Below are 26,838 nucleotides of genomic sequence, written 5' to 3'. Positions count from 1 at the left end.
GAAGAGGTAGTATGCAGTGATGCGCAACCGTTTTGTCTCTCTGAATCTGAAGAGGCGGGTGGGCCAGTGCCTATGGTCAGCAGCACACCTCAGTACGCATCTGATGATGAGACTCAGGTGCCACTTTCTGGTGCGTACTGTGCTGTCGAGACTACCCAGGAGAAGCAGTTGTTTGAAGAGGGTGGTGTAGATGATGAGGTCCTTGACCCATCATGGCGTGAGGGACAGGAAGGTGGTGGGAGCAGCTCTGAGGAAGAGATTCTCCGAACGGCCCAAAAAGGAGGGAGAGGGAGGGGGCAGACTTGGTTGCCTGTAGCCTCCACTTCGGCACCCATTAGGAGCATGGCTCTTCCAAAATCCAAAGCGGGCGCTCCCAAGACTTGCAGTGCCTGGTCCTTTTTTGACACAGTTGCAGATGACATTTGCTTTGTCAAATGCAAGCTGTGTAATCAGAAGGTGAAAAGAGGGAAAAGTGTCAGCAACCTCAATACCACAAATATGTGGAAACATGTGCGGACCAAGCACGTGGTGGAGTTACACAAACACACTGAAGACCTAGGCCAACCTACAGCGCCACCTACCACCTCTTCAGCTCGTGTTGTAGCCTCTTCCTCCAGCTCACACACAGCTGGTTCGGCTTCCTCACAGGATCGCCATGGAAGAATCTCTGGCACTGTTGTACAGAGACACAGTGTAATTCCACCCACAGCACCACTTTCCCAGTCATCCTCACACTCCCAGGCCAGTCTACAGCCATCGTTAGCACAGGCATGGGAGAAAAGGCGCCCATACTCGGCAAACCACCCCCGAGCACAGGCTCTGAATGCTGGCATTGCTAAACTACTGGCCCTTGAAATGCTATCATTCAGGCTGGTGGAGACTGACACATTCCGTAACTTTATGGCATTGGCAGTCCCACAATACAACGTGCCCAGCCGCTTTTATTTCAGCAGGCAAGCCGTCCCTGCCCTGCAACATCATGTGGAGGGAAAAATTAAACATGCGCTACAAAACGCCGTCAGTAGCAAGGTCCACCTGACCACTGATGCGTGGACCAGTAAGCATGGACAGGGACGATACCTTTCCCTCACTGCCCATTGGGTAAATGTTGTGGAGCCGGGTACAGATCTTGAGAGTGGCGCTGTACGTGTTCTGCCAACTCCAAGGATTGCAGGAATCCAGTCTGTACACATTGACTCCTCCTCATACTCCAGTTCCTCTGAATCAGCGCTGCAGGAGCCGTCACGGTCTACCTCCACATCGACCCGTGAACGGTTACCTGTTATGATGACCGATATGAGCACAGCCGTGGCCAAACGTCAACAGGCCGTATTAAAATTAATTTCTTTGGGGAATCGAAGCCACACAGCGCAGGAGCTCTGGAATGCCATCAAGCAGCAGAGTGACGTGTGGTTTGTGCCAGCGAATCTCCAGCCAGGCATGGTAGTGTGTGACAATGGCCGAAATCTGGTGGCAGCTCTGGGCCTAGGCAACCTCACTCACATCCCATGTCTGGCACATGTGCTCAACTTGGTCGTGCAGAGTTTTTTGAGGGACTATCCGGATCTTGATGCACTGCTTCACAAGGTCCGCATAGAGTGCGCTCACTTGCGGCGTTCCAGCAATGCAAGATCACGCATTGCAGCTCTGCAGCGCCGATTATGTCTTCCGGAACATCGCATCATATGTGACCTACCCACCAGGTGGAATTCAACGTTACATATGTTGGAGAGGTTGTGTGAGCAGCAGGCAGCAGTAATGGAGTACCAGCTGCAGCAGGCGCAAACAAGTCGCAGTGCGCGCCGTTCACACTTCACCACCACTGAGTGGGCCTCTATGAAGGACATTTGCCACGTTTTGCGTGCCTTCGATTATTCCACGCGGATGGCGAGTGCAGATGATGCACTAGTCAGCATGACTATCCCCCTTATCTGCCTGCTTGAAAAAACACTGCAAGCACTAAGGGACGAGGTTTTGGAAGAGGTGGAGGATGAGGAGTCACAAATGCCATCTGCTTCTCTACAGTCTGCGCAATGTGGTTCCTCACAAAGGCCTAGGCAGGGGACACTTTGTGAGGAGGATGAGGAGGAGTCAATGGATGAGGAAGACATCTGTCCAGAGGAGGGAGGTACACAATGCTCTAGTAGTCAGTATCTAGAGCGAGGGTGGGGTGATGCAGAGCAGGCAGAGATCACGCCTCAAGCAGGGGACAGCGTTTCTTGGCCAGTTGGCAGTCTGCAGCACATGGTTGATTTCATGCTGCAGTGCCTCAGAAACGACCGCCGCATCGCCCACATTCTCAACACGGCTGATTATTGGGTGTCCACCCTCCTAGATCCTCGCTACCGGGACAACTTACAAAGCCTCATAACACCATTGAACCGGGAGCGTAAAATGCGGGAGTACCAAGACGCACTGGTGCATTCCATCATGTTCTCCATTCCAACCGAGAGCAGTGCTGCTAGTGCTTTACAAAGCAGCTCAGTGCGTCGAGGCAGTGGAGGAAGCTCTGCACAAAGAGGGAGCAGAAGCAGCGCCTCAGCACAAGGCAAGACCAGTATGGCCGAAATGTGGCAAAGTTTTGTGTCCCCGCCGCCACAAATGTCTACACCATCACAGACAGCTCCAGTCAGCAGGAGGCAACGTTTCCGTCAGATGGTGACAGACTACATGTCTTGCCCTCTTAGTGTACTCCCAGACGGCTCTTCTCCCTTCAAGTTTTGGGTCTGTAAGCTGGATACATGGCCAGAGCTTAGTCAGTATGCACTGGAGGTGCTAGCTTGCCCTGCTGCTAGTGTATTATCGGAACGCGTCTTTAGTGCCGCAGGTGGTGTACTAACAGACCGTCGCATGCGACTATCCTCCGATAACGTTGACCGGCTTACTTTTCTCAAAATGAACAAGGCCTGGATCTCTCATGAATTTGCCAGTCCTCTTCCAGAATAAATAATTGGTTGGCAACAGTATCCAGGTCTCCTGTTCTGTTCATGTTTCTACCACCTGAACTGTAATCCCTGAGCTCCAACACCGCCAGTTGGCGCTCGGAAGTGCCGTCTGCACAGTCAACACTTGCTGCCGTGTTATTGGGGTTCAGTAACGTCAGCTGTTCTCCTGCTGTGCGGACGGCAATTTCTCCTGATTTGTCCACATCCACTGTACTACACATTTTAAAGTTGCTCCAATTACTCCTCTGGCTCCTCTGTTTTCATTCTTATCCCTGGGCTCCAGCACCGCCAGTTGGCGCTCGGAAGTGCCGTCTGCACAGTCAACACTTGCTGCCGTGTTATTGGGGTTCAGTAACGTCAGCTGTTCTCCTGCTGTGCGGACGGCAATTTCTCCTGATTTGTCCACATCCACTGTACTACACATTTTAAAGTTGCTCCAATTACTCCTCTGGCTCCTCTGTTTTCATTCTTATCCCTGGGCTCCAGCACCGCCAGTTGGCGCTCGGAAGTGCCGTCTGCACAGTCAACACTTGCTGCCGTGTTATTGGGGTTCAGTAACGTCAGCTGTTCTCCTGCTGTGCGGACGGCAATTTCTCCTGATTTGTCCACATCCACTGTACTACACATTTTAAAGTTGCTCGAATTACACCTCTGGCTCCTCTGTTTTCATTCTTATCCCTGGGCTCCAGCACCGCCAGTTGGCGCTCGGAAGTGCCGTCTGCACAGTCAACACTTGCTGCCGTGTTATTGGGGTTCAGTAACGTCAGCTGTTCCCCTGCTGTGCGGACGGCAATTTCTCCTGCTCTGTCCACATTCTCACTACTACAGATTTTAAAGTTGCTCCAATTACACCTCTGGCTCCTCTGTTTTCATTCTTATCCCTGGGCTCCAGCACCGCCAGTTGGCGCTCGGAAGTGCTGTCTGCACAGTCAACACTTGCTACCATGTTATTGGGGTTCAGTAACGTCAGCTGTTCCCCTGCTGTGCGGACGGCAATTTCTCCTGCTCTGTCCACATTCTCACTACTACAGATTTTAAAGTTGCTCCAATTACACCTCTGGCTCCTCTGTTTTCAGTATTATCCCTGAGCTCCAACACCGCCAGTTGGCGCACGGAAGTGCCGTCTGCACAGTCAACACTTGCTGCCGTGTTATTGGGGTTCAGTAACGTCAGCTGTTCTCCTGCTGTGCGGACGGCAATTTCTCCTGCTTTGTCCACATCCACTGTACTACACATTTTAAAGTTGCTCCAATTACTCCTCTGGCTCCTCTGTTTTCATTCTTATCCCTGGGCTCCAGCACCGCCAGTTGGCGCTCGGAAGTGCCGTCTGCACAGTCAACACTTGCTGCCGTGTTATTGGGGTTCAGTAACGTCAGCTGTTCCCCTGCTGTGCGGACGGCAATTTCTCCTGCTCTGTCCACATTCTCACTACTACAGATTTTAAAGTTGCTCCAATTACACCTCTGGCTCCTCTGTTTTCAGTATTATCCCTGAGCTCCAACACCGCCAGTTGGCGCACGGAAGTGCCGTCTGCACAGTCAACACTTGCTGCCGTGTTATTGGGGTTCAGTAACGTCAGCTGTTCTCCTGCTGTGCGGACGGCAATTTCTCCTGCTTTGTCCACATCCACTGTACTACACATTTTAAAGTTGCTCGAATTACACCTCTGGCTCCTCTGTTTTCATTCTTATCCCTGGGCTCCAGCACCGCCAGTTGGCGCTCGGAAGTGCCGTCTGCACAGTCAACACTTGCTGCCGTGTTATTGGGGTTCAGTAACGTCAGCTGTTCCCCTGCTGTGCGGACGGCAATTTCTCCTGCTCTGTCCACATTCTCACTACTACAGATTTTAAAGTTGCTCGAATTACACCTCTGGCTCCTCTGTTTTCATTCTTATCCCTGGGCTCCAGCACCGCCAGTTGGCGCTCGGAAGTGCCGTCTGCACAGTCAACACTTGCTGCGGTGTTATTGGGGTTCGGTAACGTCAGCTGTTCCCCTGCTGTGTTCACGGCAATTTCTCCTGCTCTGTCCATATTCACTGTGCTACTTATTTAAAACTTGCTCCAATTACACCTCTGGCTCCTCCGTTTTTAGTATTTACCCTGGGCTCCAATACCGCTAGTTGCTGCTCAGAAGTGCCGTCTGCACAGTCAACGCTTGCTCCAGTGTTATTGGGATTCAGTAACGTCAGCTGATCCCCAGCTGTGTGTCCGGCAAATTCTCCTGCTTTGTCCACATCCACTGTAGTACGGATTTAAAACCTCCTCCAAATACACCTCTGGCTCTTCTGTTTTTAGTATTTACCCTGGGCTCCAGCACCGCCAGCTGGTTCTCGGCAGTTCCATTTGCTCTTGTACCTTCTGCTACCCATCCGGGTTCCAGTACCGTCAGCTGGTTCTCGGCAGTGCCTTTGGATTAGGTGCCTCCTTCTCGGTATCCAAGTTCCACCAACGTCTGCTGGTCCTTGGTAGTGCTTTCTGGCACAGGTACCTCCTGCTTAGTAACCGAGTTCCAGTAACATCAGCTGGTCCTCGGTAGTTCCATTGGCTCTTGTACCTTCTGCTACCCATCCGGGTTCCAGTACCGTCAGCTGGTCCTCGGTAGTTCCATTTGCTCTTGTATCTTCTGCTACCCATCCGGGTTCCAGTACCGTCAGCTGGTTCTCGGCAGTGTCTTTGGCACGGGTACTCCCTCCTGCCCAGCCTGGTTCCAGCACGCCAGCTGTTTCCGGGTAGTGTCAACGTCACTTTGCCTCCAATGCGTTGTCCTGTCGTGTTGCGGTCGGGTTAGCCGACTCTATGGTGCCTGCAGTTTAGGTGACTCCTATGTGGGCTGCGGGATCTGGCAATGAAGGCTGGTTCCATAGTGCCAATAGGACAAGCACCCTCTGTAGGACTGTGGGTTTTGGTAACTGCGGCCGGCTCGCGGCCTTGAACTTTTTTTTTACATGGGTACCTTCTGCTACCCATCCGGGTTCCAGTACCGTCAGCTGGTTCTCGGCAGTGCCTTTGGATTAGGTGCCTCCTTCTCGGTATCCAAGTTCCACCAACGTCTGCTGGTCCTTGGTAGTGCTTTCTGGCACAGGTACCTCCTGCTTAGTAACCGAGTTCCAGTAACATCAGCTGGTCCTCGGTAGTTCCATTGGCTCTTGTACCTTCTGCTACCCATCCGGGTTCCAGTACCGTCAGCTGGTCCTCGGTAGTTCCATTTGCTCTTGTATCTTCTGCTACCCATCCGGGTTCCAGTACCGTCAGCTGGTTCTCGGCAGTGTCTTTGGCATGGGTACTTCCTCCTGCCCAGCCTGGTTCCAGCACGCCAGCTGTTTCCGGGTAGTGTCAACGTCACTTTGCCTCCAATGCGTTGTCCTGTCGTGTTGCGGTCGGGTTAGCCGACTCTATGGTGCCTGCAGTTTAGGTGACTCCTATGTGGGCTGCGGGATCTGGCAATGAAGGCTGGTTCCATAGTGCCAATAGGACAAGCACCCTCTGTAGGACTGTGGGTTTTGGTAACTGCGGCCGGCTCGCGGCCTTGAACTTTTTTTTTACATGGGTACCTTCTGCTACCCATCCGGGTTCCAGTACCGTCAGCTGGTTCTCGGCAGTGCCTTTGGATTAGGTGCCTCCTTCTCGGTATCCAAGTTCCACCAACGTCTGCTGGTCCTTGGTAGTGCTTTCTGGCACAGGTACCTCCTGCTTAGTAACCGAGTTCCAGTAACATCAGCTGGTCCTCGGTAGTTCCATTGGCTCTTGTACCTTCTGCTACCCATCCGGGTTCCAGTACCGTCAGCTGGTCCTCGGTAGTTCCATTTGCTCTTGTATCTTCTGCTACCCATCCGGGTTCCAGTACCGTCAGCTGGTTCTCGGCAGTGTCTTTGGCACGGGTACTCCCTCCTGCCCAGCCTGGTTCCAGCACGCCAGCTGTTTCCGGGTAGTGTCAACGTCACTTTGCCTCCAATGCGTTGTCCTGTCGTGTTGCGGTCGGGTTAGCCGACTCTATGGTGCCTGCAGTTTAGGTGACTCCTATGTGGGCTGCGGGATCTGGCAATGAAGGCTGGTTCCATAGTGCCAATAGGACAAGCACCCTCTGTAGGACTGTGGGTTTTGGTAACTGCGGCCGGCTCGCGGCCTTGAACTTTTTTTTTACATGGGTACCTTCTGCTACCCATCCGGGTTCCAGTACCGTCAGCTGGTTCTCGGCAGTGCCTTTGGATTAGGTGCCTCCTTCTCGGTATCCAAGTTCCACCAACGTCTGCTGGTCCTTGGTAGTGCTTTCTGGCACAGGTACCTCCTGCTTAGTAACCGAGTTCCAGTAACATCAGCTGGTCCTCGGTAGTTCCATTGGCTCTTGTACCTTCTGCTACCCATCCGGGTTCCAGTACCGTCAGCTGGTCCTCGGTAGTTCCATTTGCTCTTGTATCTTCTGCTACCCATCCGGGTTCCAGTACCGTCAGCTGGTTCTCGGCAGTGCCTTTGGATTAGGTGCCTCCTTCTCGGTATCCAAGTTCCACCAACGTCTGCTGGTCCTTGGTAGTGCTTTCTGGCACAGGTACCTCCTGCTTAGTAACCGAGTTCCAGTAACATCAGCTGGTCCTCGGTAGTTCCATTGGCTCTTGTACCTTCTGCTACCCATCCGGGTTCCAGTACCGTCAGCTGGTCCTCGGTAGTTCCATTTGCTCTTGTATCTTCTGCTACCCATCCGGGTTCCAGTACCGTCAGCTGGTTCTCGGCAGTGTCTTTGGCATGGGTACTTCCTCCTGCCCAGCCTGGTTCCAGCACGCCAGCTGTTTCCGGGTAGTGTCAACGTCACTTTGCCTCCAATGCGTTGTCCTGTCGTGTTGCGGTCGGGTTAGCCGACTCTATGGTGCCTGCAGTTTAGGTGACTCCTATGTGGGCTGCGGGATCTGGCAATGAAGGCTGGTTCCATAGTGCCAATAGGACAAGCACCCTCTGTAGGACTGTGGGTTTTGGTAACTGCGGCCGGCTCGCGGCCTTGAACTTTTTTTTTACATGGGTACCTTCTGCTACCCATCCGGGTTCCAGTACCGTCAGCTGGTTCTCGGCAGTGCCTTTGGATTAGGTGCCTCCTTCTCGGTATCCAAGTTCCACCAACGTCTGCTGGTCCTTGGTAGTGCTTTCTGGCACAGGTACCTCCTGCTTAGTAACCGAGTTCCAGTAACATCAGCTGGTCCTCGGTAGTTCCATTGGCTCTTGTACCTTCTGCTACCCATCCGGGTTCCAGTACCGTCAGCTGGTCCTCGGTAGTTCCATTTGCTCTTGTATCTTCTGCTACCCATCCGGGTTCCAGTACCGTCAGCTGGTTCTCGGCAGTGTCTTTGGCACGGGTACTCCCTCCTGCCCAGCCTGGTTCCAGCACGCCAGCTGTTTCCGGGTAGTGTCAACGTCACTTTGCCTCCAATGCGTTGTCCTGTCGTGTTGCGGTCGGGTTAGCCGACTCTATGGTGCCTGCAGTTTAGGTGACTCCTATGTGGGCTGCGGGATCTGGCAATGAAGGCTGGTTCCATAGTGCCAATAGGACAAGCACCCTCTGTAGGACTGTGGGTTTTGGTAACTGCGGCCGGCTCGCGGCCTTGAACTTTTTTTTTACATGGGTACCTTCTGCTACCCATCCGGGTTCCAGTACCGTCAGCTGGTTCTCGGCAGTGCCTTTGGATTAGGTGCCTCCTTCTCGGTATCCAAGTTCCACCAACGTCTGCTGGTCCTTGGTAGTGCTTTCTGGCACAGGTACCTCCTGCTTAGTAACCGAGTTCCAGTAACATCAGCTGGTTCTCGGTAGTTCCATTGGCTCTTGTACCTTCTGCTACCCATCCGGGTTCCAGTACCGTCAGCTGGTCCTCGGTAGTTCCATTTGCTCTTGTATCTTCTGCTACCCATCCGGGTTCCAGTACCGTCAGCTGGTTCTCGGCAGTGTCTTTGGCACGGGTACTCCCTCCTGCCCAGCCTGGTTCCAGCACGCCAGCTGTTTCTGGGTAGTGTCAACGTCACTTTGCCTCCAATGCGTTGTCCTGTCGTGTTGCGGTCGGGTTAGCCGACTCTATGGTGCCTGCAGTTTAGGTGACTCCTATGTGGGCTGCGGGATCTGGCAATGAAGGCTGGTTCCATAGTGCCAATAGGACAAGCACCCTCTGTAGGACTGTGGGTTTTGGTAACTGCGGCCGGCTCGCGGCCTTGAACTTTTTTTTTACATGGGTACCTTCTGCTACCCATCCGGGTTCCAGTACCGTCAGCTGGTTCTCGGCAGTGCCTTTGGATTAGGTGCCTCCTTCTCGGTATCCAAGTTCCACCAACGTCTGCTGGTCCTTGGTAGTGCTTTCTGGCACAGGTACCTCCTGCTTAGTAACCGAGTTCCAGTAACATCAGCTGGTCCTCGGTAGTTCCATTGGCTCTTGTACCTTCTGCTACCCATCCGGGTTCCAGTACCGTCAGCTGGTCCTCGGTAGTTCCATTTGCTCTTGTATCTTCTGCTACCCATCCGGGTTCCAGTACCGTCAGCTGGTTCTCGGCAGTGTCTTTGGCACGGGTACTCCCTCCTGCCCAGCCTGGTTCCAGCACGCCAGCTGTTTCCGGGTAGTGTCAACGTCACTTTGCCTCCAATGCGTTGTCCTGTCGTGTTGCGGTCGGGTTAGCCGACTCTATGGTGCCTGCAGTTTAGGTGACTCCTATGTGGGCTGCGGGATCTGGCAATGAAGGCTGGTTCCATAGTGCCAATAGGACAAGCACCCTCTGTAGGACTGTGGGTTTTGGTAACTGCGGCCGGCTCGCGGCCTTGAACTTTTTTTTTACATGGGTACCTTCTGCTACCCATCCGGGTTCCAGTACCGTCAGCTGGTTCTCGGCAGTGCCTTTGGATTAGGTGCCTCCTTCTCGGTATCCAAGTTCCACCAACGTCTGCTGGTCCTTGGTAGTGCTTTCTGGCACAGGTACCTCCTGCTTAGTAACCGAGTTCCAGTAACATCAGCTGGTCCTCGGTAGTTCCATTGGCTCTTGTACCTTCTGCTACCCATCCGGGTTCCAGTAACATCAGCTGGTCCTCGGTAGTTCCATTGGCTCTTGTACCTTCTGCTACCCATCCGGGTTCCAGTACCGTCAGCTGGTTCTCGGCAGTGCCTTTGGATTAGGTGCCTCCTTCTCGGTATCCAAGTTCCACCAACGTCTGCTGGTCCTTGGTAGTGCTTTCTGGCACAGGTACCTCCTGCTTAGTAACCGAGTTCCAGTAACATCAGCTGGTCCTCGGTAGTTCCATTGGCTCTTGTACCTTCTGCTATCCATCCGGGTTCCAGCACCGTCAGCTGGTCCTCGGTAGTTCCTCAGCTTTCTTGTACCTTCTGCTACATTTCCAAGTTCAAGCTTTTTGAAATGGTTCTTGGTAATCACTCTGGATCTCCCTGACGAGGACCCTGAAGACGAGGACCCTGAAGACCAACCCTAAGAAGACGAGGACCCCGAAGACAATGACCCTGAAGACGAGGACCCTGAAGACCACCCCGAAGAAGACGAGGACCCTGAAGACCACCCCGAAGAAGACGAGGACCCTGAAGACCACCCCGAAGAAGACGAGGACCCCGAAGACGAGGACCCAGAAGACCAACCCGAAGAAGACGAGGACCCCGAAGACGAGGACCCCCGAAGACGACGACCCTGAAGACCACCCCGAAGAAGACCAAGAAGATGACCCTGAAGAAGTTGACCAAGAAGACAAAGAAGAGAAGACAAGCACCAAGATACAGAAAAACAAGAGACAGAAAACCAAGAAGCAGAAATACAAGAAGCTGCAGAACAAAAAGCGGAAGAACATTAAGCATAAGACTAAAAATCAGAGCAAAAGATAATATCTAAATTATAAGCAGAAGATGACTAAGCAGTGTATGGGGGTGAGTCCGTTCCTCCTCGTGGTGCCCCTGGAAAAGACCTGCTGCTGCAGGCCAAACTGAACGCGGACAAATCCTGTTGTAAATCTTTGGTGACGGGCAGAACGAAAGGTGTAATGTCCAACCTTTTATAGATAACAACTACAGGAATGCCTGTCACAAATAAGAATATGATGAAGAAGAAGAATATGAAGAAGATGAAGAAGTAGAATATGAAGAATGTAAAAAAAAGAATAATACGAAGAAGGTGAAGAAGAAGAAGGTGAAGAAGAAGTGGATGAAAAAGATGCTGAGGATGATGAAGGAGAAAGTGTGGGAGAAGTAAAAAAGAAGGTGAAGAGCATGGAAGTAGTGAAACATAAATATCTGACAAAATATAAAAATACTTAACATAGTTAATATTTCCGTAACTCAGAACATAATAAAAAAATATTAATTCCTGCTATTCCATTTGACTGGGCTAAACCTCTATGCCTTTATTGTCTCCCCCACCTCCCCCAATACATTCTACATTATTCTTAGTTGTTTTCCTTCATGTAGAAATAACCTACAAGGAAAGAAAGGGTTTATTTTAATTCCGATATTTATGTCCCATTGACTTGCATTGGTTTCCGGTATCGGAATCGGCGATATCCGATACTTTTTCGGTATCGGTCCGATCCAATCCGATCCGATATTTCCCGATATCGGAAGGTATCGCTCAACACTATCTGCTATACAGTTATAGGGTATGCAGTGAGTCCAACGGCTGACCAATTTTAGGAAAAGCCCCACTAAGAATTTAAAGACACACAGAGCAGGACCACAGTAATGACAAATTCCCATTAGAAAGGAGAGAGTCTCCCATAGTGTTGGCCTATGCAGTGAATGCAAGGGCTGCCAAAAATTTGGAGGCACTTCAATGCCCCTTGGAAGAGACGTGGAGGAGGGCCTCATAAAAAAATGTTCCCATTAGAAAGGAGCGGGCCTCCTATACTTGTAATGCCCATGCACTAAGTGTATGGGCTGACAAACATTTACCCCTGGGGGGTATACATGAACATAGTGTACAAAATTTTTTTTTTACGGGCATCATAAACACCCTTTAAAAAGTTATGTGGGTGTTGCATCACGGACCACGATCACCCTGGCGATATGGTGGTGGAGGATGAGGAGAAGGAGGAGGACAAGAGCAAATAGACAAAATCAGGAAGCGTATACCCATGTCTGGGTGTGAAAAGGTGCATGGGAATACACCTGCCAAGAAAAGACACTGGATTTGAGTTTATGTTACGCTGCCATCATTCAGTGGTGTTGAGAAGTCTGGCCCAATCCAGCCCTTGTTCATTTTTATAAGAGTCAGCCTGTCAGCATTTTCAGTTGACAGGCGGATGCGCTTATCAGTTATAATTCCACCAGCGGCACTAAAAACCCGCTCTGATAAAACGCTGGCGGCAGGGCAGGCCAGGACCTCCAAGGCATAGAGAGCCAGTTCATTCCACGTATCCAGCTTGGATACCCAATAATTATAAGGCACATAGGAATCACGGTGGACTTTGGTACGGTCGGCAATGTACTCCCTCAGCATCTTCCCAAACAAGTTCTCCTTTTAGCGTGGGTCTAGAAGTATCACCAACTAGTAATGACTGTCACCCAAAATTTTGAGAACGCGAGGGTCATGGGAAAGGCAGCGTAACATAAACTCAGCCATGCATGCCAGACTACTAACAGGCAAGACTTCCATGTCCTCACTGACCATGCTCTCTTCCTCCTCCTCCTCCTCTCTGTCCTCTGTCTATCCACGCTGAATAGACAGTATGACAGCTGTGCAGGTAGTACCGTCTATAGTGCATGAAACTAGCTCCTGTCCTTCCTCCTCCTCCTTCTCTTCCTCATTGTCACCCAATCCACGTTGGGATGAGATGAGGCTTGGCTGTGTGTAATCACCCTGTATGGCTCTTTGCTACATCTCATCGTGCTCCGTCTGCAATGCACCCTCTTTGATTGTGAGCAGAGAGCGTTTCAGAAGACAGAGAAGCGGGATGGTTATGCTAATTATGGCGTCATCGCCGCTCACCATCTTGGTGGAGTCTTCAAAGTTTTAGAGGATGGTACATATGTCTAACATCCATGTCCACTCCTGAGGTCTTATGTTTGGAGTCTGAACTGAATACCGACGGCCTTGTTGATGCTGGTACTCAACAACTGCCCTCTTCTGCTCACAAATCCTTCCCAACATCTGCAGTGTAGAGTTCCAACGCGTGGGGACATCACACACCAGTCTGTGAGCTGGAAGCTACAAACGCTGCTGCAACACTGCAGCGATGGCGAAAGCTGTAGCTGACTTTCTAAAATAGGCACACAGGCTGCGTACTTTAACAAGCAGATCCGCCAGCTCCAGGTAGAATATGAGAAACTGCTGAACCACGAGGTTAAGCACATGGGCCAGGCATGGTACGTGTGTGAGCTCGCCTCGCCTCAGAGCCGCCACCAGGTTCCGGCCATTGTCACACCTGACCATGCCTGGCTGTAGGTTCAGCAATGTGAGCCACAGATCTGCCTGCTCTTTCAGAGCTGTCCACAACTCTTCAGCATTGTGCGGTTTTTCACCTAAGCATATTAGCTTCAGCACAGCCTGTTGCCGCTTGGCCGAGGTAGTGCTGCAGTGCTTCCAGCTTGTGACTCATGTGGTCATTTCGGAGATGGAGGCTGAAGAGGAGGAGGATGCAGAGGAGGATGAGGTGCAAGAGCTGTAGACCGTGGGGGCAACCCTGATTGACCTAGGGCCTGCAATCCTTGGCATCGGGAGGTCGTGTTCCGTCCCAAGGTCTGACTGGGTCCCGGCTTCCACTATGTTAACCCAGTGTGCCGTCAGCGAGATGTACCGTCCCTGCCCACAAGCACTTGTCCACTTGTCCGTGGTTAGATGGACTTTACCGGTAACTGCGTTGTTGAGAGCACGACTAATGTTTTGGGACACGTGCTTGTGTAATGCGGGGACGGCACACCGGGAGAAATAGTGGCGGCTGGGGACTGAGTACCGAGGCCGCCGCCATCAGGTTGCGGAATGCTTCCTTCTCCACGAGCCTAAAAGGCAGCATTTCGAGGCGCAAGCAGTCGTGAAATGTGAGAATTTAGTAGTGTGGCCTGTGGGGTGTTGGCTGCATATTTGCGCTTGCGTTCCAAGGACTGGGGTATGTACAACAGAACGCTGCGCTGGGACAAGGTCATGGACGTGCTTCCTGATGCTGCTACTTGAGAGTGTGCAACGACAGGTGCAGGGCAGGAGGTGTCTTCGCATGCACCATGGACAGGGGATTGGCTTGCATGCACAACAGCGGAAGAAGCAATGGTGCCACCCGCAGACACTGTTCCTGGACCCTGGGGTTCGGCCCACAAAGTCGGGTGCTTTGCTGCCATGTGCCTGATCATGCTGGTGGTGGTCAGGCTTGTCGTTTTGCCACCCCTGCTGATGCTGGCCTGGCAGGTGGTGCAAATGGCCTTTTGGGGGTTATCTGCAGAGTCTTTAAAAAACAACCAGACTCGGGAAGACCTAACAGTTGTACTGGCAACTTCCTTCGTGTTGGTGTTATGGGGAACGGATGCCTGCCTTCTGTCTGAGGTCACCACACTGCTTCTTCCTGCTTGTTGGGGTGCTCTGCCTCCCTCCCCCTGTGTGCTGCTGTCCTCGCTCTGCATGTCCTCCTGCCAGGTTGGGTCACTTACTATATCATCCACCACCTCGTCTTCCACTTCCACACCCTGGTCCTCCTCCTGACTTTCTGGCAATTGTGTCTCATCATCGTCCACCTCTTGTGACACTTTTCCAGCGTTGCCTTCATGTGACCGTGGCTGCTCAAATATTTGGGCATAACTTCACGCAATCTCCTCTTGCCCCGCATCAAGTGGACCGGGCGAGAGGCCCGAATCTATAAGCCCTTCAGAGTGTCCAAGTGTGGGATCAGTTGTCTCTGGGTACATGGCACGGTGGGAGCAAGGAGGATCAGGGTGAGGAATATGCGGTCCAGACTCACGGCTACTGAGACTTGACCGCGTCGAAGACAGGGTGGTAGTGGTGGTGGCTAAGTGTCTGGAAGCATTATCCGCTATCCAACCAACAATATTTTGACACTGCTCTGGGTTCAATAGTGGTGTGCTGTGGTCCCCTAGAAATTGGGACAGGAAGGTCAGACAAGAAGATGTGGGTGTTTGATGTGGCACAATTTCGGCTTGCCCACGGCCTTGTCCTTGGCCTCTGCATGCACCATTACCATCACGTCCACTTCCCCGTCCCTTGCCACGTGCCTTGCCCATTTTAAATCGAGGACAGTATCTTCCACGCTCACTACAAATGACTGAGTTTGGAGCGAACTTATATGTGATCCGTGTGATAGAGAAAACAGAGTTTTAAATACCTGGCCTGTAGGTAAGTAGTTTGAACAGCAAACTGCAGTGAATTGCTTCAATGACCCACTAAAGAAAATTTTTAATGGAGGCCAGAAATGGCAGTATTTTCTAACAACGAATATTCGATCCCTTTGACGGAGAAAACACAGTTTTAAATACCTGGCCTGTAGGTAGGTAGTTTGAACAGCAAACTGCGGTGAATTGCTTCAATGACACACTAAAGGACATTTTTAATGAAGGCCAGAAATGGCAGTATTTTCTGACAACGTATATGTGATCCGTTTGACGGAGAAAACACAGTTTTAAATAGCTGGATTTCTAGCGCTCTAATATGTAAAGGACCTGGCTGTATTCTGCAGTGCCAACAAGCAAATGGTGCAGAAAAATGGTGTTCTCTGTATTGCTTTTTAAGCAAATAATGAGGATTAAGATCCAAAGAAAAGTATTCCTGTCCCCTGAGACCTGTGCCTTTGTATAGAAATATCTAAGAGCAGCAGAAGGCAGAATTGGAATGGAGCCTCTTGTGCTATATGCACTGCAGTCTGCTTTATACACTGCCTGCCTGCCTATATACACTGCCTGCCTGATATCTCTGCAGATGGATTAGTCCTCAGAAGGACTGTTTGTTAAGATGGATATGTGCAATGTACTGTTTTTCTCCCTACACTACCTAATACACGATCAAATCTCTCCCTGACACAGCAGCAGCTCTCCCTACACTGTCTGATCCGGAGTGACTGTGACAAGCATGACGGCGCCAGGTCTGATATAGAAAACAAAAACAGTAGGAGCGCCAATGGTGAAGAGCCTGAGGTTTAACCTGCTGATCTAATGTAGTATTTATATTCATATTTATATGATATTCATTTCTTTTACTTAACTTTTTTTTTTTTTTTTTTTGCCAAGAGTGTGCAAAGCAGTCATCAAAGCAAAAAGTGGCTACTTTGAAGAACCTAGAATATAAGACATATTTTCAGTTGTTTCACACTTTTTTGTTAAGTATATAATTCCACATGTGTTAATTCATAGTTTTGATGCCTTCAGTGTGAATGAACAATTTTCATAGTCATGAAAATACAGAAAAATCTTTAAATGAGAAGGTGTGTATGTACTGTATATATATGTATATATAAATATATATATACAGCTCTGGCAAAAATTAAGAGACCACTGAACAGTTTTCTATTGGAAAGCATGGGAAGACTGGTGGAAGGCATGCCAAGACGCATGAAAGCTGTGATTAAAAATCATGGTTATTCCACCAAATATTAATTTGTGAACTGTTCCTGAGTTAAAACATGACTAATTTGAGGTCTGAAAGCACTGTTTCTTTTTTAGTATTTTGACGCTTTATTATTTGCTGTAAATAAATACAACATTTTTAGCTTTGAATTTCGGAAACATGTTGTCAGTAGCTTATAGACTAAAACAACAATGTACATTTTACTCAAAAATATACCTATAAAGAGACAAATCAGAGAATCTGACAATTTTGCAGTGGTCTCTTAATTTTTGCCAGAGCTGTATATATATATACAGTGGGGAAAATAAAATTTAATTATTTAAAAATCATACAATGTGATTTTCAGGATTTTTTTTAGATTCTGTCTCTCACAGTTGAAGTGTACCTACAATAAAAATTACAGACCTCTCCATTCTTTGTAGGTGGGAAAACTTGACAAATCGGCAGTGTATCAAATACTTATTTTCCCCCTTGTACAGTTAGGTCCATATATATTTGGACCGAGACAACATTTTTCTAATTTTGGTTCTAGACATTACCACAATGAATTTTAAACAAAACAATTCAGATGCAGTTGAAGTTCAGACTTTCAGCTTTCATTTGAGGGTATCCACATTAAAATTGGATGAAGGGTTTCGGAGTTTCAGCACCTTAACATGTGCCACCCTGTTTTTAAAGGGACCAAAAGTAATTGGACAATTGACTCCAAGGCTATTTCATGGACAGGTGTGGGCAATCCCTTCATTATGTCATTCTCAATTAAGCAGATAAAAGGCCTGGAGTTGATTTGAGGTGTGGTGCTTGCATTTGGAAGGTTTTGCTGTGAAGTAAACATGCAGTCAAAGGAGCTCTCCATGCAGGTGAAACAAGCCATCCTTAAGCTGCAAAAACAGAAAAATCCGATCCAAGAAATTGCTACAATATTAGGAGTGGCAAAATCTACAGTTTGGTACATCCTGAGAAAGAAAGAAAGCACTGGTGAACTCATCAATGCAAAAACACCTGGGCGCCCACGGAAGACAACAGTGGTGGATGATTGCAGAATAATCTCCATGGTGAAGAGAAACCTCTTCACAACAGCCAACCAAGTGAACAACACTCTCCAGGAGGTAGGCGTATCAATATCCAAATCTACCATAAAGAGAAGACTGCATGAAAGTAAATACAGAGGGTTCACTGCACGGTGCAAACCACTCATAAGCATCAAGTATAAAAAGGCTAGACTGGACTTTGCTAAAAACTTCTAAAAAAGCCAGCACAGTTCTGGAAGACCATTCTTTGGACTGATAAAACCAAGATCAACCTCTACCAGAATGATGGAAAGAGAAAAGTATGGCGAAGGCGTGGTACAGCTCGTGATCCAAACCATACCACATCATCTGTAAAACACGGCCGAGGCAGTGTGATGGCTTGGGCATGCATGGCTGCCAGTGGCACTGGGTCACTAGTGTTTATTGATGATGTGACACAGGACAGAAGATGCCGAATGAATTCTGATGTATTCAGAGCCATACTGTGTGCTCAGATCCGGCCAAATGCAACCAAACTGATTGGTCGTCGTTTCATACTACAGATGGACAATGACCCAAAACATAAAGCCAAAGCAACCCAGGAGTTTATTACAAAGAAGTGGAATATTCTTGAATGGCCAAGTCAGTCACTTGATCTCAACCCAATTGAGCATGCATTTCAGTTGTTAAAGACTAAACTTCAGACAGAAAGGCCCACAAACAAACAGCAACTGAAAACCACCGCAGTGAAGGCCTGGCAGAGCATCAAAAAGGAGGAAACACAGCGTCTGGTGATGTCCATGAGTTCAAGACTTCAGGCAGTCATTGCCAACAAAGGGTTTTCAACCAAGTACTAGAAATTAACATTTTATTTACAATTATTTAATCTGTCAAATTACTTTTGGTCCCTTTAAAAACAGGGTGGCACATATTAAGGAGCTGAAACTCCTAAATCCTTCATCCAATTTTAATGTGGATACCCTCAAATGAAAGCTGAAAGTCTGAACTTCAACTGCATCTGAATTGTTTTGTTTAAAATTCATTGTGGTAATGTCTAGAACCAAAATTAGAAAAATGTTGTCTCTGTCCAAATATATATGGACCTAATTGTAAGCAGATGGTGGCCTCTATCATCATCATGGCCTCACCTCAGCACTATGAACTCTCCTGAAGGAGAAGCCAGGGACCGCCAGAGGAATCTCCGGTTCTCTGGTGAGCCCATCCAAGCCTGCCGAAAAGCAGCCCTGGCTAAGAAAAGTGTGGGGGAAGGTTCCCGGACACTCTATGGCTGCTTTTTTAATGTGGATCGGCCATGCTTACGCATGTTATTTCTCAAAACGCATTACAGATCAGGCCATTGTCCAACTCTGTATTCAAGAAATTAAATGCGCAAAGAAAGATGTGTGTGTGTCAAAGCACCACCGACAAGTGCGAGTTGATGTTGGACAGGCTGCCATTGTGTCACGGGTGTGTTGCCACGAAGATCGTCACGAGTACACAGCCTGACTTCTCGCAGCTGACTTGTTGGTGCTTTGTGTTTTCTCGGCAGTGAAGGAGTTAATTCTCTCTCTCTCTGGGCTAGCTGAGGTCCAGCCTCGCCCAGCTGCAATCAATGCTTCGTTAGTGAGACTCCTTTATATTCCTGCAGGTCTGTTTGTGAGGTGTCGGTGAAAGCTTTTCATTCTGACTTACAGAGCGGATCGTGGTGTTTGGAGTTGCTGAGATAAGTGTATTTGAAAGTGTTATTTCCCTTTCCTCGCTTTATCATTTATCTCCTTTCCCGTTGGTGTTCCCTCTGTTGTAGTTTTGTTGAAGTTGTATGCAAGGTGGTTTTGGTTTTTCCCTTGTACTGTCTCGTTCGTCTAAATACTGTGTGTGGGCATATTATTGCTGGTTCCCTATTGTTGTGATCGGGGTCCTTCTCAGGACTAGATTACTGTGGTGCAGGGATCCTCAGGAGGTAGGGGTTACGCTGGCGGCCTGGACCTCTGTACCTTTAACAGTACCTCCAGGATGAGGGATTAGTCAGGGCCCCAGCTTAGGGTCAGCTTAGGCCCCCTACCTCCAGTATTCTGTGACAGTGTGACATTTTCACCGACCATCTTAGTTTTTCTCCAGCTACCATGGATCCAGTAGCCGGTCTAGCTCAGCAGTTGCAGAGTTTGTCCATGGGGCTGGCGGACGTTAGGTCCAAGGTTTTGCATCCTCTGGAGCAAGCCGGACCAGAACCTAAAGTAGCTCTCCCTGACAGGTTCACTGGGGGGCGGGACAAGTTTTTTGTTTTCCGGGAGGCATGCAAATTGTACTTTCGGCTGCGGCCTCGGTCATCGGGCAGTGAAGAACAAAGGGTGGGAATTGTCATCTCGCTCCTACAAGGGGACCCACAATCTTGGGCGTTCTCTCTTCCCCCTAGCTCCCCAGTTCTCCAGTCAGTGGATAGGTTTTTCGCTGCTTTGGGACTCGTGTATGATGACCCAGATCGGATCTCCCTTGCTGAGTCTAAGTTACGTAGGATTCAGCAGGGAGATCGTCCGGCGGAGGAATTCTGTTCGGAGTTCCGTAGGTGGGCCACGGACACCCAGTGGAATGACCCGGCTCTTAGGAGCCAGTTTTGTCATGGTTTATCCGACAAATTACAGGATGTGTTGGCACAGTATGACTCTCCCGCGTCACTGGAAGCCGCTATGGCCCTTGCTATTCGCGTTGACAGACGGCTTCGGGAGAGGTGCGGGATAACTCTACCCCCTGTAATGTCTCCACCTCTTACAAGGTCCCCTCATATGGTGGTTCCCCTGGTCAGTCCGGAGGAGCCTATGCAATTAGGAGGGACATCATTTCGGGGAAGGGGACCGGTGGTGCGCCATAAGACAGGAAGGTGTTTCCTCTGCGGGAAAAAGGGACATTTTATTGGGGGGTGTCCATCCCGTCCCTTGCTGAGTAAAGAGTCGTCGAAAAAACTGTTGATCCCAGGTTGTGTGGTGGACGGCAATCTGGGAGTAGGTATTTCGTCCCTAGGTTCGTCTCAGTTTCTCGTACCGGCGGAGGTGGTGGTGGGTACGAGAACTGAGAGGATATCTGTTCTTCTGGATAGTGGGGCCGGGGCTAATCTGGTTGATGCTCGGTTTGCCCGGGTTCAAGGTATGCGATTGAGTGAGTTGGCTAAACCCATCCCCATATTCTCGATCGATGCCAGGCCTCTCGGTCAGGGAAGTTTTTTGCAAGCTGTGCATGGCGTAAAACTTCAAGTGGGGGCAATACATAAAGAACTGTTGTCTTGCTATGTGTTGGAGGGTCTTCCCACTCCTATAGTGTTGGGCCTTCCTTGGTTAGCTAAGCATAACCCTGTTATTAATTGGCAAACCAGAGAGATAAGCCAATGGAGTAAATTCTGTAATAAAAACTGCATGAACACGGTCATCGGTGCGGTTACTCCTTGGGTCTTACCTCCATTTCTGGCAGACTTTGAGGATGTATTCTCGGAGAATGGGTGTCAGGAACTACCTCCTCATCGCGAGTATGACTGTTCTGTAAAACTGCTCCCTGAGGCCAAGTTACCTAAAGCTAGGTTGTATAACCTTTCTGGTCCTGAGAGGCAGGCCATGAAGGATTATATTTCTGAAAGTCTGGCTAAGGGGCATATTAGACCTTCATCTTCACCGGTGGCCGCGGGGTTCTTCTTTGTTAAGAAGAAAGATGGAGGCCTACGCCCTTGCCTGGATTTCCGTGAACTTAATCGGATTACGGTCCGAGATCCGTATCCGCTCCCACTTATTCCCGATCTCTTTAATCAGATCGTGGGCGCCAAATGGTTCTCTAAGTTGGATCTCAGGGGGGCGTACAATTTGATTAGGATGAAGGAGGGGGATGAGTGGAAGACGGCTTTTAACACTCCGGAGGGGCATTATGAGAACCTTGTCATGCCATTCGGTCTGACTAATGCCCCGGCGGTGTTTCAACACTTTGTTAATGATATTTTTCGCCACCTGGTGGGACAGTTTGTTGTCATATATCTGGATGATATCTTAATTTACTCGCCGGATCTGGTGTCTCATCAGGAGCACGTTAGACAGGTGTTACAGATCTTGCGGGATAATAAACTGTATGCCAAGTGGGAAAAGTGTGTGTTCGCCGTACAGGAACTCCAGTTTTTAGGCTTCCTGGTTTCTGCGTCCGGTTTTCGTATGGACCCTGGGAAAGTGCGGGCAGTTCTTGAGTGGGATCGGCCGGAGAATCTTAAGGCACTACAACGTTTCCTGGGGTTTGCTAACTATTACCGGAAGTTCATTCGTAATTTCTCGTCCGTGGTTAAGCCTCTCACAGACATGACTAAAAAGGGGACGGATTTTTCTAGGTGGTCTGACAAGGCTTGTCAAGCATTCTCCTCCTTGAAAAAATGTTTTGCCTCGGCACCCATACTCATTCAACCTGATGCGTCTCAGCCATTCTTTGTTGAGGTAGACGCTTCCGAGGTAGGGGTGGGAGCAGTATTGTCACAGGGTTCGTCCCCTGGTAAGTGGCATCCGTGCGCCTTTTTCTCTAAAAAATTGTCGTCCGCTGAGAGGAATTACGATGTCGGCAATAGGGAACTCCTGGCCATTAAGTTAGCTTTTGAGGAGTGGCGCCATTTTTTGGAGGGGGCAGTTCATCCGGTCACCGTCATCACCGATCACAAGAACCTGCTATATCTGGAGTCCGCTAAACGTCTGAATCCCAGACAAGCTAGGTGGTCATTGTTTTTTACCAGGTTTAATTTCGTCGTTACATATCGTCCTGGGTCTAAAAATGTAAAGGCGGATGCCTTATCTCGTAGTTTCCCTGGGGCCGGGAATACGGACGACCCGATTCCTGTTCTTCAGGAGGGGGTGGTGGTTTCGGCAGTATGCTCTGAGCTGGAGGAGGAGATATTGGAGGCTCAGGGGGACGCCCCTGTTGGACCTCCGGGGAGACTGTTCGTTCCAGATCAGTTGCGACAAAAGGTGATCGAGGCACACCATAACTCAGTTTTTGCAGGACACCCGGGGAGTAAAGCAACTGTGGATCTCCTCTCGCGTCGGTTTTGGTGGCCTAACTTACATAAAGAGGTGGTAACTTTTGTCGCGTCCTGTGGGGTTTGTGCGCGCTCTAAGACCTCACATACCCGTCCGTCTGGGGCCCTCTTACCTTTGAAGATCCCGGAGCGTCCTTGGACTCATCTGTCTATGGACTTTATTACGGACCTCCCTCCGTCTTCGGGTAAAACGGTCATACTCGTTGTAGTGGACAGGTTCAGCAAGATGGCACATTTTATCGCTCTTCCGGCTCTCCCTAATGCTAAAACTCTTGCGCAGGTGTTCATTGGGGAGATTGTGAGGCTTCACGGGGTACCCTCCGAGGTGGTGTCTGATCGGGGGTCTCAGTTTGTGTCCAAGTTCTGGAAGGCGTTTTGTGCACGGCGGGGGATGCATTTGTCATTCTCGTCGGCTTTTCATCCTCAGACCAATGGTCAGACGGAACGTATGAACCAGAGCTTGGAGACATATCTTCGGTGTTTTGTGTCAGAGAACCAGGAGGACTGGGCTTCTTTCCTACCTCTGGCAGAGTTTGCTCTCAATAATAGGCGAAGCGAGTCCACGGGTAAGTCCCCGTTTTTTGGGGCATATGGTTTTCACCCCCAGTTTTGTACTTTCAGTAGGGGGGGCTCTTCGGGGGTTCCGGAGGAGGAACGATTTTCCTCATCTCTCGCTTCAGTATGGAGAGGGGTGCTGAAGAATCTGAATACTATGGGGAACCGATACAAACGTATGGCTGATAGGAGGAGAGTGTCTGGTCCGGACCTAAGTGTGAACGATCAGGTATGGTTGTCTACCAGGAATATTAAACTTAAGGTTCCCTCCTGGAAACTGGGTCCCAGGTTCATCGGGCCGTACAGAATCAGTTCTGTTATTAATCCGGTGGCATTCCGTCTTGACCTCCCCCCTACGTTTAAAATTCACAACGTGTTTCACAGATCATTGCTTAAGAGGTATGTGGCGCCGGTGGTACCGTCACCTTTACCTCCCCCTCCTGTGGTTGTCAATGGTAACTTGGAGTTCCAGGTATCGAGGGTCATTGATTCACGCTTTAATCGCCGGTCCCTTCAGTACTTGGTTCATTGGAAGGGGTATGGTCCTGAGGAGAGGATGTGGGTTCCTGCGTCGGATATTAACGCAGACCGATTAGTTCGGGCCTTCCACACGACTCACCCGGATAAACCTGGCCCTGAGGGTCCGGAGGCCCCTCGTAGAAGGGGGGGTACTGTCACGGGTGTGTTGCCACGAAGATCGTCACGAGTACACAGCCTGACTTCTCGCAGCTGACTTGTTGGTGCTTTGTGTTTTCTCGGCAGTGAAGGAGTTAATTCTCTCTCTCTCTGGGCTAGCTGAGGTCCAGCCTCGCCCAGCTGCAATCAATGCTTCGTTAGTGAGACTCCTTTATATTCCTGCAGGTCTGTTTGTGAGGTGTCGGTGAAAGCTTTTCATTCTGACTTACAGAGCGGATCGTGGTGTTTGGAGTTGCTGAGATAAGTGTATTTGAAAGTGTTATTTCCCTTTCCTCGCTTTATCATTTATCTCCTTTCCCGTTGGTGTTCCCTCTGTTGTAGTTTTGTTGAAGTTGTATGCAAGGTGGTTTTGGTTTTTCCCTTGTACTGTCTCGTTCGTCTAAATACTGTGTGTGGGCATATTATTGCTGGTTCCCTATTGTTGTGATCGGGGTCCTTCTCAGGACTAGATTACTGTGGTGCAGGGATCCTCAGGAGGTAGGGGTTACGCTGGCGGCCTGGACCTCTGTACCTTTAACAGTACCTCCAGGATGAGGGATTAGTCAGGGCCCCAGCTTAGGGTCAGCTTAGGCCCCCTACCTCCAGTATTCTGTGACAGTGTGACACATTGCTACTGCAACAAGCTCAATTACAGGACTTCCTGGGAGAAATGACACGCAGGGTACATACGGTTTCCCTCTATGCCAGTCCTTTCACCGAGCTAAATACAACTCTCAGAAAAAAAATGGTGTAGACTGGCTCCGTACCGTCCATGGCCACATTCACCTATTCACTTGTTTGTGGTTAGGTGGTCCTTCCCAGTAAGTGCACTGGGGAGGGCATGGGTAATGTTGTGGGATACGTGCTCGTGGAAGGCAGAGGATGATGGGCACACTTTTAGGCAGTGACCTGGTAGTCAGAGATGCTTCCAGAGGTTTTCCCCATGCTGTTCCAATGTCTTTTCAGCACTGTATGCATGTGTCTGATAATGTGTCACACACCACATGGCCAGATAAGGTTGTAAAATGTTAAAATGACATTTCCTGGTGAATGCTTTTGTCTTGGTTGAAAGCAATTCAAAAGTGCAAAAACGCATCAAGAACGCTACGTGTGAACATAGCCCAAGTTGTGGAGGAGTATTTTTGTTTTTGGTTATTTATTTTGCCTTATATACAAGTCATTACCCTGGAAAGGATGTTCCTTAACATATTTCCCAGGAAAATCCATTTTGGTTTCGTTTTTGTATGTTTTATTGTGAGTCCGTAAAAGTGGCGTAATACTCTGACCATGTTGCTGACAGCAGTGATCTGGGAGTCAGAGATGCTTCCAGGGGTCTTCCCCATGCTGTTCCCATGTCATTTGAGCACTGTTCCCATCGATTTGGTCAATTTTTAGGCCCTCTGAAGACCGCCGGGGGAAGCCGCCTGAAAAATGCTCGAGTTTCCCATAGACGTACATTGGGCTCATTGCTCGGGTCGAGTACCTGGGTTTTCCAATTTGCTCGTCCCGAGCAGCGAGTACCCGAGCATTTTAGTGCTCGCTCATCACTACTCGTTACCTGTACAAAAGACACCTGTCCACACACTCAATCAATCAAACTCCAACCTCTCCTCCAGGGCCAAGACCAAAGAGCTGTCTAAGGACACAAGGGACAAAATTGTAGACCTTCACAAGGCTGGTATGGGCTACAGGACAATAGGAAAGCAGTTTGGTGAGAAGGCAACTGTTAAAATCTATGTTGTTTTACTATCGGCCATCTTGTTGTGGTTTGCTTGTTTCTAGTGTTTTCCTCTGGTGCTGGGTTTCTTGGTCACGTGATCTCTGCACTCTTTATTACCCAGCACCTGGCCCCCATTCCCTGCTGGACATCAGTGTTGTATCGCTTGTGCTCTGGTTAAGTAGTCTTGTTTGGTTCTTCTAGCTTTTGACTATAGTTATCCTGGGACTTATAGTTCCACCAGTTTTGTTTTCTTTTATTTTCATTTCTGCAACTAGCTTTTCTGTTAGGAGGTCTCCTGTTTTTGCTCCCAGTCCTTAGATCCTTTAGGGACCCCTTTTTCCCTTTACTTCAGGTCTTCGTTTGAGTTCAGTGCAGAAGTTTCGGTGGGGCTATTCACAAGGAATAGGGCACCCACCCCAGCGTAGGGTTAAGCTTAGTCTCAGTGCAGGCACTGCTTTTCCCTCCTATTCCTTAGTTCTAAGTTGCAGAACATAACAGCAATAACTTTTGGTGCAATTATTAGAAAATGGAAGAAACACAAGATCACTGTCAATCTTCCTCGGTCTGGAGATCCATGCAAGATCTCACCTCGTGGGGTAAGGATGATTCTGAGAAAGGTCAGGAATTAGCCCAGAACTATATGTGGGACCTTGTCAATGACCTGAAGAGAACTGGGACCACAGTCTCAAACATTACTGTTAGTAACACACTACGCCTTAATGGATAAAATCCTGATGGGCATGCAAGGTCTCCCTGCTTACGTCAGAACATGTCCAGGCCTGTTTGAAGTTCATCAATGACCATCTGGATGATCCAGAGGAGGCATGGGAGAAGGTCATGTGGTCAGATGAGACCAAAATAGAACTTTTTTTATCAACTCCACTCGCAGTGTTTGGAGGAAAAAGAAGGATGAGTACAACCCCAAGAACACCGTCCCAACCGAGAAGCATGGTGGGGGAAATACACTTTAGGGGTGCTTTTCTGCAAAAGGGGGCAAGATGACTGCACCGTATTTAAGAGAGGATGGAATGGATCATGTACTGCGAGATTTTGGCCAACAACCTCCTTCCCTTCGTAAGAGCATTGAAGATGGGTCGTGGCTTGGTTTTCCAGCATGACAATGACCCAAAACACACAGCCAGGGCAAATAAGGAGTGGCTCCATAAGAAACATTTCAAGGTCCTGGAGTGACCTAGTCAGTGTCCAGACCTGAGCCCAATAGAAAATCTGTGAAGGGAGCTGAAACTCAATGTTGCCCAGTGACAGCCCTGAAACTTGAAAGATCTGGAGAAGATCTGTATGGAGGAATGGGCCAAAAGCCCTGCTGCAGCTAGTGCCAACTTGGTCAAGAACTACAGGAAACGAATGACCTCTG

The sequence above is a fragment of the Phyllobates terribilis genome, unplaced genomic scaffold, assembly GCF_046119375.1.
Source record: "Phyllobates terribilis strain yellow unplaced genomic scaffold, ASM4611937v1 Scaffold_11__3_contigs__length_659146591, whole genome shotgun sequence".
Lineage (NCBI taxonomy): Eukaryota > Metazoa > Chordata > Amphibia > Anura > Dendrobatidae > Phyllobates > Phyllobates terribilis.
This window is presented reverse-complemented; position numbering follows the sequence as displayed.